This window comes from Equus asinus, chromosome 10, assembly GCF_041296235.1.
Source record: "Equus asinus isolate D_3611 breed Donkey chromosome 10, EquAss-T2T_v2, whole genome shotgun sequence".
In the NCBI taxonomy this organism is placed as follows: domain Eukaryota; kingdom Metazoa; phylum Chordata; class Mammalia; order Perissodactyla; family Equidae; genus Equus; species Equus asinus.
Genome location: NC_091799.1, coordinates 49,681,523 through 49,692,813, shown reverse-complemented (window position 1 = coordinate 49,692,813; position 11,291 = coordinate 49,681,523). Strand labels below are relative to the sequence as shown.

At 36.0% G+C, this 11,291-nt stretch overlaps 1 pseudogene; it reads left to right on the top strand.

Annotated features, from left to right (window-relative positions):
• Positions 1-240: 240 nt before the first annotated feature.
• On the top strand, positions 241-11,090 carry LOC106827335 (olfactory receptor 4C16-like; annotated as a pseudogene).
• Positions 11,091-11,291: the final 201 nt, after the last annotated feature.

Genomic DNA, 11,291 nt, shown 5'->3' with positions numbered 1-11,291 from the left:
TTCTGGACCCCAGGCTGGCTGGTTGTAATTCTAAGCTGTGTGCATCTCCTATGGTCAATTTATTCACATCACTGGGTGGGGAAAGCCCCAGAACAGCTGCCTTCAAGGTCTAATAGCACATAACTGCTGCTGTTTTGCTGTTAAGTGAGTCAGACACTCAGCATGGTTGGTTGCTAGACTCAGGGGCTCACAATTGCTGTAGGCCTCTGGTCTCAGAGGCTGTTGTCAGGTTTGTCAGGTATGCAGCTGGATGGAGCTGTTCCTAGGCATGGCATCACAAAATCATTTCAGGTGTTGGAGTGTAGGGCAGATAGCCTGTGTGGCTGTTTGAGACAGCCAATGGCACAAGTCTGCTGCCACCGACAACCCCCACCACCTATGGGTCCACACATCCAACCAACGCAGTCCTGTCTTACACGCATTTCCTGCCATGCCAATACTGACTCACTCAACTCACTGCGGAAGTCCCATACGCCCCACCTACGTGGGCCCATAAGTTCCCTGCAGGCCTTCTGGTGAGCAGGACCAGTCCTCCAGGTGGTCTGCCTGCCCTGGCTGAACTGGATTAAATCAGTGCTCTAATGGATGCAGCAAATCCCTGCACAAACAGGAGACAAAGGAATCCAATGGCATCTGCCAGTGTCTGTGTCAGCACGCTTGTATTACATCACAATAATAGCTGCTGCCAATGTCTCAGTCCCTGTGTAGGTGGGCCCAGCTGTAGCCTGCCTCTTGGAGATATGCTCAGAGGTTATCAAGTCTCTTTTACCAAAAGACTATGCACCTTTCTTTCTGGTGATTTGTGTTGGTATCAGGAATGGGTCAACCTGTGCATAGCCCCTCTAAGAGCAGACTTTACTTTCTCTTATGTTCAATAGCTTTTCTGGGGGTATCCTGTTTGGTTTTAATAGCCAGTGAAGCCACGTATTGTGGCATTCATCTCAGTTGTGCTTAAGTCAAAGGCTGCTTATTGTGGCAGAGCACTGCTGCTCAGTTCCACCACTCCTCCAGGAAAGGCTTTGTATCTTAGGATTGCTCCTGGCCATCAGTACTGTGGCTAGAATGTGGTTTATTCCTCAGTAGAGGGATATTTCTGTCTCTTGCACGTCTGTCAGTATTGCTCCTTGTTGTGAAGATTCTTTTTATCCAGTTTCTGGTTCTCTCTGAAAGGTAATTGTTCCATTGGTAGTTGTAGATTTGTTATATCCCCAGGATGAGGTGAATTCAGAGGCCTCCCACGCCACTATCTTTCCAACAATCTCCTATTTGTTAGAAAATTTTCGATTCAATCATCTTGTTTGTTATTGGTCTGTTCAGGGTTTCTATTTCTTATTGATTTAGTCATGGTAGGTTATATGCTTCTAAGAATTTATCTATTTCTTCTAAGTTATCCAGTTTGCTGGTGCATAATTCTTTATAATAGTCTGTACTGATTCTTTATATTTCTGTCATCCCATGAATTTCTCCTCCTTCATTTCTGTTTTCATTTATTTGAGCCTTCTTTTATTCTTACTCTAGCTAAGACTTTATTGATTTTTTTAACTTTAAAAAAATCTTATTTTCATTGATTCTTCTATTGTTTTTCTTTTCTCTGTTTTATTTATTTCTTCTCTAGTCTTTACTATTTCCTTTATTCTGCTATATTTCGGGTTTATTTAGTTAATGTGTATTCCACTCCTTTTGAGTGAAAAGTTCTGTATATGTCTGTTAGTTCAATTTCATCTTTTGTGTTGTCTAACTCAGCTGTTTCTTTATTGTCTTTCTGCCTGGATGTTCTATCCAGTATTGAAATGGGAGTATTGAAGTATCCTAATATTACTATATTTTGCTCTCTTTTTCCCTCAGTTATATTATTTTTTTATTTATTTATGAGCTTTGCTGTTGGGTGCATATATATATATAATTGTTATGTTTACTTGATGAATTGATCCTTTCATCATTATATCATGTTCTTCTTTGTCTCCTTTAACAATTTTGACATAAAGACTCTGTTGTCAAATATAAAGTATAGCCACAGCTCTTCCCTCTTATTTATTATTAGCATTGGTTATTTTTTTTGTGCCTTCATTTTCAGACTTTTCACTTCCTTACATCTGAAGCTGATTTTCTTATAGAAAGCATATAGTAGAGTCTTACTCTTTCAAGAAGTCCATTCAGCTGCATTATATCTTTTGATTGGAGATTTTAATCCAAATACACAAAGACCTCATTGATAGGCAATGACTTATTATTGCCATTTTGTTATTTATTGTGAAAGTGTCTTGCAAGTGTTACTCTATTCCTCTCTTGTTTTCCTTTCCGTCTTGTTAATTTTTGTACTCATATTCTTTGGTTCCTTTCCATTTTTCTCTTTTGTATCATATATAGGTGTTTTTATGTGTGGTTACTGTGAGACTTACATAAAGTATCTTAATATTATAATAGTATATTTTAATGGTGACATCTTAACATCAATCACATCTACACTTTTACTCCACCCCTCACATTTTATAATAATTTTATGTTGTTGATGTTACAATTTATATATATTTATGCTATCTCTATTAAGCAACTTTCATAGTTATATTTATTCTTAAAATTTTTGTCTTTTAATGTTTACACTAAAATTAAGAGAAATTTATATACTGTGATTAAATTAATTTATACATTGTGATTTACTACTTTAGTAAAGTATTCTGCATTTGTATTCATATGTAACTACGTAAAATGTGTTATAATTTCATATGTGTTCATGTTGTTGTTTATTGTCTTTTCCTTTAAATGTGAAGCCCCTTTAGCATTTGTTCTAAGTCAGGTCAGGTGGTGACAAACTCTCTCAGGTTTTATTTGTGTAATGTGTTTATATCATCTTTGTTTTAAAAAGATACTTTTTATGGGTATTGAATTCTTCATTTGTGATTTTCTTCATTCAGCATTTTGAATATATCATCTCACACCCTTCTGTTCTGCAAAGTTTCCACTGAGAAATGTAAGGAGGAGTAACTTAGGGCTCCAGTTTAGAGCAGATTTGTTTCTGGGTGACCTACTTCCTTTTTTGTATGTGACACTATTTTTCTTCTTTCTGTTCTTTGTCATCCTCTCCACCATTTATTTGTTTTATTCTTCTTTTTCCCTGGTAGTTTTGGTAGTTTGAAGCATCTAACAATTCTGAATCTGTGTATGTGGTTAACAAGAGTGAGGCAGATTAATTTGCTATTCTTGTAGGCTGAACAGACAAATCAAAAGTTAAGTTTATTACATGTGGGATGTTTATGACTAACAAAGTAAGGAAAACTTTAGACAATAATACTTTCCAGGAGGATAACAACTTATATCATTATTGACGGGACCCGTGGCTACATCATTTGATTGGCTGCTTGACAGGGTCCAGTCGATTAACACGAGGGGTGCAGGGTTGACCCTTGGTGAAGAATAACTTGCCGGCCCCTCACATAGTTCTGAAACCTGTGCTGCTTCTAATTGCCCTTCATTCCTTTTCCTTTCTTAACCACCAGGTTTCACTTCTTTGGGTGGCTGCTTGGGAGGCACTACCTCCCGGGAGAATTAAATATAGTAAGAGAATGTGACCACCTGCAGGTAACTTTCAAGATATTTTTCTGAGAGCTAATTTTGTTTGATGCAGTTAATTAATGGAGGAGCGCACAATCCCTTTTGAGACCAGCAGAAAGGAATCCTGCCCAGATAAGATGTCGAATTAGGTTTGTAGCCTCCATCTGGTTAATGTTTCTTTCTTCCTCCAGTTTTTTGTCTAAATATATATGCATCGCCCTTTCAAGTTTGCTGGTTAATTGGATGATCAAGAAGTATCTATATATTATTCTAGACCTTCTGCTTTCTGTTAAAATGTTATAGAAGTTTTCTCCTAAAAGCAATAAATTATGCCAGGAGCTGTGTTACCTACACCTATACAGCCATCTGACAGGGTCTGGGCTGAGAAGGGCTGAGGAGCACAGGGATGCCCCTCGGTGAAGAATGGCCGGCAGACACCCCTGATATTTTCTGAATTATATGCATGCTTTCTATCAAGGTTATGACTATACTTGTTTCTGCTTTTTATTCTTGAAGATATATAGTTTAGCTTAGCTTTTCAGCCCTTTACCTTTCCAGAAAAATTATATTTTCTCCGGGCAGTCTGCTCAAGGGACTGTTAGCCCTGCCTCCTAAAAGACAAAGGAATGCTTTCACCCCCTAAGGTGCACGGGAATGTAAAGATGTTTAACTGCCCTCTGAGAATGCAAATAGCCCTGGGGATAAGATACCCCACACTTGCCTTTTGTTCCCATTAACCATCTACACTAATGGCATAAATGATTGAGGGAGGCAGGGGTGGCTCCCCCAGGATGTAAAGAGCCAGAATGCTGTCCTGTCCAGAGGTCTGGACGTTCTCTCTTTGATTTAACTTTACCATGAATTACAACAGATGTCAAGGTACCTATCGCTTCTAGCTTAGAGACAACAAACAATAGTTAATTGCGGAGAACGCGATTATTAACCTTATGCTCTATAGAATAGAGTGCTAATAAATATTCTTGTGGTCGTTTTTTACTTCATTATCTCTCTGAGAATATTTGTAGAGCTATTTCTGTACTAATCCTGAAAAATATAAAAACGACACTTGTGCACAGTAAAGTTAGACTTGATTGCACTGACTCAAGTTTCATGTCCCATTCATTTCCCCCTGCACCGACTCGCCGACTCCATCTCTCCCTCAGGAACCTGCACTCAGCTGGAGCAGGACCCCGGCACATTATTTTTTAAAATATTCCCCCTGGAATGCAGACAACATTTTTTCAGTGTTCTATGAGAATGCCACTATCAAAAAAGAATGGTCAGACTTGACACTAATTCAGAGAGTCTTCTAACAGATAATTTACACATATTTCTATCTTTTTACACACAGATGCATCATTATAAAATAATCTAAAATAATTTTCTAATATATTTTTATATTTATTTTGACTATATTCTTTCCACATACAGTGAGAAAGGAACAGAAAAAAAGAGCTTAGTTTTTATGAGATTTGATGCTAATGAAAGAAATAAATAGAATAAATATAACTGTTGAGGAAAAATGATCATTTTAACTCAATAAATCTTGTATGAGCACCACGTTTGTGAAAAGGTATCAGGTGAAAAGCAGTATAGGGATAGAGGAAGGTATTTCCTGAGTTAAGGTTTATTACAGTTTCTAGAGATGACAGAATGCAGAAAATTTAACACATGACTTTGATGTAAGGTAGTTTGACAAGATGAATCCTCACTAAAGAGCTTTGGATTCTAGAATGTTAGAAATGACGTGCCTAGTTAGAAATTCTAGGAAAGATTAATGGAGGTAGTGATCTACAGGTAACTTCTGGAGAATGCCGACTTTTCCATCTCCAAAGACAACATTTAATAGAGTTTCTGTATCAGGACATAAGATTATTACTCCTTGTATGCTTCCAATATGATACCATAAGAATATAATTTGCAATTTACACATTTCTGAGATTTAATTTAAAAGCTCACTACTTCTCAGAGAAAGCTCAGAAATTATGACAATGAGGATGCTAAAAACTGAAAGATAACTTGCCAATATGTGAGAGGGGAGTTACTGAAGATATTTTGGGTAAAAATCTTCCCTTTTCATCAATATTTGTCCTTGTCCAATGTTCTTTCACATGTGATATTATCTACTTCCCTCTCCACAAGACTCCTGCTCTCTTTAGAAGATTTGAAAAGAGGAACAAATAAATGTTAATTTCATGTAATTTGGGGCACACAGATATAGGAAACGTAAGTATTGGGTATAGAGATTCATGATGAATTTTTGGTTCTCGGTTAAAGCTGTTTCCAGGCCATCTCCTGAACAGATAAACAGAAATTATGTGAGTCAGTACCCAGAGTGAGGAGCTCAGAAGAATAAATCACATTACTCTTTTCTTTGGGCATTTAAGAGGTAAAGAATCTCAGGGCAACTTGCTAACATTCTCACAGAATATGGTAAATTCTGTGCAGAAATAAAGTAAGTATAGGGATTCTCCCAAAGATAGGAGGCTAGTGTAGCTCAGCTAGGCTGGAACGCGACTCATGTGTGGCTCAAAGGTCATTCAGGTGTGTGTGGCATGTGCTTCAGTTCTGGCTGACACTTGACTCAGGTGTGGTTGACACATGACTCAGCTGTAGCTGACACATGACTCAGGCGAGTAGTGGATGAAGAGACAGTGCCTAAGTGCTTCCTACTGTAGCATCTGCAGTAAAACAGAAACACAGAAGGAGCCACCTAACAACTTGTATTTCACCATCCTCAATTCTCCACCTTTTCCCACCTGCTTTTTTTTAATACTTCTTTGTCATGCACCCATTCCTAAACCAACACATTCTCTTATCCTTGTTTTGACAAATTTAGCCACTTCAAACTTGCCTTATCTTGTTTGAAGAGTTGAGGTGACTACAGTAGTTATTGGAAGATATGCTAGGTTACTGATGCCGTTTTGTCTTTGGATCGTTGTAACCTGTTGTATCAGATTCCATTGAGAACCTGATGAAAGGTGTTAACGCACCTTTGAAAAAAAATTTGACGTGATTATACATATATCACACATAAAAACAAGAATAAATATTAGGAATATATGAAAAATGGATCTTCTTGCAACCCTAAGGACTTAGGATTCATTTAAAAAATGCTTTAATATGATCATTATATGGGTATCAGAGTTTCAATGTCTTACATGCCATGTGGTAGTGTTCAGAGTATGACATCCTATACTCCAGTTGTACAATTATTCAAAAGTTATTTAAAATTGATCTCAGGTTTTTTTTTCCTTTTCCTGGCTTTATAAATTAGAAGCATATTTCTCTCTCTAACCTACACAGTAGACAGAAAGCCACAGCAAATTTATGTTGTGAATGTGTTTTGTAATCAGTATGGTGCAACAAAAATGAGGTAAATATGATCACGTTTTAAGGGGGTAGTAGAAAATATTCAATTTAAAAGCTCTTACTGAGCACCCCCAAAGTACAAGGCATTGAATTGGAACAATGCAGAATAAAATCCTGAGAACACATAGTTTTCAATATTCTAACTCCAGGAAGGAAACTAAAATAAGCACATTCATTTTTTTGTGTTAAGGCAATAGTATAAGAAATACTATAAGAAAAGCTATAAAGCAAGTGTTTAGAGAACAGGGGAATGAATTTTTCTTCTCACAGGCAATCACTGAAAGCACTTTAAAGGATGTTTCTCAGCATTTTGATCCTAAAGTTCACAGAAGGTTGAAGCAGCTAGAAATAGAAAGATATTACAGCAAGAAAGGAGAGGACCAGAGGAGTTTGCATCCTGTACAACTATTTATTTTTTTATTTTTATTTATGTTTTTTCCTGAGGAAGATTTGCCATGAGCTAACATCTTTGCCAATTTTCCTCTATATTACATGCGAGTTGCTGCTACAACTAGCTATTTTAAATCCTTGGCTACTACATTACTTTTATTACAGAGATCACACTTGTTATATTTACTAATCTTAGTATAGCCCCATTTCATGGTGAACATACCCTGTTTATACACAGAATTCAATAAATATTTGTTGATTTGAGAAAGATATTGTCCTTTTTCTAGATCAGAGGGTATTATAGATTACTAAATAGATTAAAATTCCTTTGTTTAACATAGGAGGAGATTCCCTGTAGTATGCTTGAGGCCACAGAGAATATTCCTCAGACAAATTAATAAATATATGACTAAAGTAGTCTAAATTTTTTGGAACATAAAAGGCTAGAATTGAGCATTGCGGATGCAGATTTGGGTCTAGACTTTTAATGTCATCATGAAACTATTGATTAAATATTTGACAAAGACCCACAATTATTGTTAAACAAATTAAATATACTTATTATTTTTAACTATAGTATAAATAAATAAAATAATTTATAATTATTGTATGTTTTGTTATGTATAAAATATAATTATATTACAAATATAATTATATATAAATATAAATTATAAATGAATAAAATATTATAAAAATATTATATGCCATTTTAAGTACATATGTCCAAATGTAAGAAAGAATTAAATTTATCCTGGAAACAGACAGGTTAATAGAATTGATAATATCCATACCAAAAACTACACTCTCTAGTGTGTGACCAAAATCACTGACTAAATAGAGCATGAGAGAATTTCACATCATCTTGCTTCCAATGCCTACCACAGTTTCAAATGCTAATATTATACGACACATCTCTCATTTAAGTGAACAAAAGAAATGATAAACTCATTGTAATGGTCATGATGCCAAGACTTATTTCTCTTATTGTTTTAGATGTTTGTCCTGGATCACAAAGTCCAAAAAGACTTTTCTTTTTTTTTTTAATCATTGACACTCCAAAGTGAATAACCTCATCAGGCTTTTTCCCAAGAGCTGTTTTTGATTTTGAGGAAGATGAGAGAAATTTCAGGTCTATTGAGAAGAAAATGTACTAAAAGAGTGAAAAAATATATAACTATTATTGTGTTAGTCTATCACAGGCTGAGCATTGGTCAACTCACAATTTACAAGGCAATATATTGAAGTTTTGGGTGAGATTGGGGAGAGAGGCAATAGGATAAGTAAGTCTTCCAGATTATATTTAAATATACTTTATTTCAGTTTATATTTTTACTTTCATACAGTGCCTCATCCAATATCAACTTGGCAGGAAATATCTGGAGAAAGACTTTGGTCTCGGAAATAAGGGCAATTATAATATTTGTTTTCAAATTTGAAAAAGAAAAGAAATCTTCATTGAAAGAAGTGACACTTCAACATTTAATAATCGTTGACTTTGCTAAGACAGAAATAAAAAAATAAATAAATCAGTTACTGATGACCTAATATCCCTCTTTCTAAAGCCACATCTCCCTGCCCTTTCTTCTTCTTTACTCCATTTCATTGTTTCATGAAGGTGGGGCTTGGGTGATTACAGTCAAGATTTGGTCCTAAACCATTTGCTTGGTTACACCCAAAAGCACAACCACTCTAGGTCTACAATGCTTAAGCTAAAAACTTGAATTGTGAAAACAAACTATTAAGTAATATCCCTTCTTTAATTTAGGAGTGTCACTTCAGGAGCTCTAAGGGGCGCTTTTCAGAAACTGATGAAAGACAGATAAAAATGGGGATATTTGATATATTAACAATTAAAGAGCGTTCATTTCTGTCTATTAGTATTTGCCAAGAACTAATATCATAATAGTGCTTAAAGTATGCAGTAGATTATTCAAAGATTATAAGTGTTTCCTGTTTCTGCATTCAAGTGGAATATCTGGGATATAATGTGCAGAGAAGTGGAGAACATTATGTATTTCTAGAAAATATATTATTTGTATAAATGTTTGTAACAATATTGTATAAAGGACTATATAAAGATCACATTCTTTATCTTGTTGGGAGTGGTATGTGCATTGTTTATTAATGTTCTTGAACATACATGGGCAGCCATGTATATCCTAAGTGCCAAGTGATGCACCATGCAAAACATGAGCTCCAAGACTGACTAAAATAGAAAACTGAAGGCTCCAGCCCAGTGGCACAGCAGTTAAGTGCACACGTTCTGCTTTGGTGGCCTGGCATTCGCCGGCTTGGATCCTGGGTGCAGACATGGCACCACTTTGCAAGCCATGCTGTGGTAGGAATCCCACATGTAAAGTAGAGGAATATGGACACAAATGTTAGCTCAAGGCCAGTCTTCCTCAGCAAAAAGAGGAGGATTGGCAGTTTTAAAAAAAGGCAAAACTGAAGAAAATAATAAAATGAGGGTTAGCTCTTAATTTTGTATGTATTAAATTGGCAAAATTAGTCAACATAATGTCAAAGCTAAAAAAGGGTTGTATTTGAAGAGCACTGTAGGAAAAGTATCACACCCACAAGTTTATTTGAGACTCAATGTGCCCACTGAACTGGTCATTAAAAATTTAGGAACAAAGTATGGAAGTGACGTTGAGAAATCTGTCAGAATGTACTTCATGAATAGTATTTACTTTTGCTTAAAATATTCCATGATTTCCCATAGTACCAAGAATTAACTTGCTTTAACTATCCCATCATATCTCATGGCACAACTTACGTTAATTCCTTTATTTTTTTCACACAATTTAGTTCACATTCATCCCTTCTTCTCATTCATGAAATCATTCAGCTGAACAATAATGTGATTGAATTCATTCTGCTTGGGTAAACTAAGGATCCTGTAAGGAAGAAAAGAGTTTGTCCCTTTCTTGATTTTCTATTTGGGCACATTGTTAGATAACTTGCTGATTATTAGACCAGCTAGGCACATGGAAGTCCAATGTACTTCTTCCTTTTCCACTTATCCTTATCTGGCACCTGCTTCTCTACGTCCATATCCTCTAGAATGATTGTGGCTGAACTTTTGAAGAAGACCGCTATCTCTTTCAGTGAGTGCATGATCCATGTCTTTTTAATGTATAACTTTGGTAGCCTAGAGATATTTATCCTAATTCTCATGGCTTTTTAACACTCTGTAGCCACCTGTAAGTCCCTGTGCTACACAACTAAGATGAGTTATCAAGTCTGTGGTTCACTAGTGGCTGTTGCCTGGGTGGGGTCCTGTGTACATTCTTCAGATCAGATTTTTATGACCTTGAGTTTACATTTTTCTGGTCCCAACATGATTGATCACTATTTCTGTGACTTGCAGCCTTTGTTGAAACTTACCTGTACAGACACTTACGTGGTAAATCTACTCTTAGTGTCCAATAGTGAGACCATCTGTATAATGAGTTTTGTCATGGTGATGTTCTCCTATGTTCTCATCTTGTGTTCTCTGAGAAACCACAGTTCTGAAGGAATAAGAAAAGCCTTCTCCACCTGTATCTCCCACATCATAGTGATCATCGTGTTCTTTGGTCCTTATATATTTATATAAACATACCCTGCAACCACCTTCCACATGGACAAGAAGACACCTGTCAATTGGAAAACCTTTGTTCAACCTTCTGATTTGTACACTGAGAAATGGAGAATTGGAAAATGCAATGAGAAAGTTGTGGAACAAGAAGTTCGTCTCAGATGCCAAAAGAAGAATGGCAGTTTTAAATTTTTCTTAATAGTTTGGATTGACCTAAAAGTTCATAGAGAATATGATATTCTTATTGTGGAGTTTTATAATCCTAACTTGGGGCATGAGAGTTACTTCCTTCAGGAAAATAAAGAATGTGAACACATAAGCTGGTTAGTATCGAGTCAAATTTATGAAGGGGAAGTGACAGCACCAGGTATAGTCTGGTATGGAAGGCCCATTGCTTTAG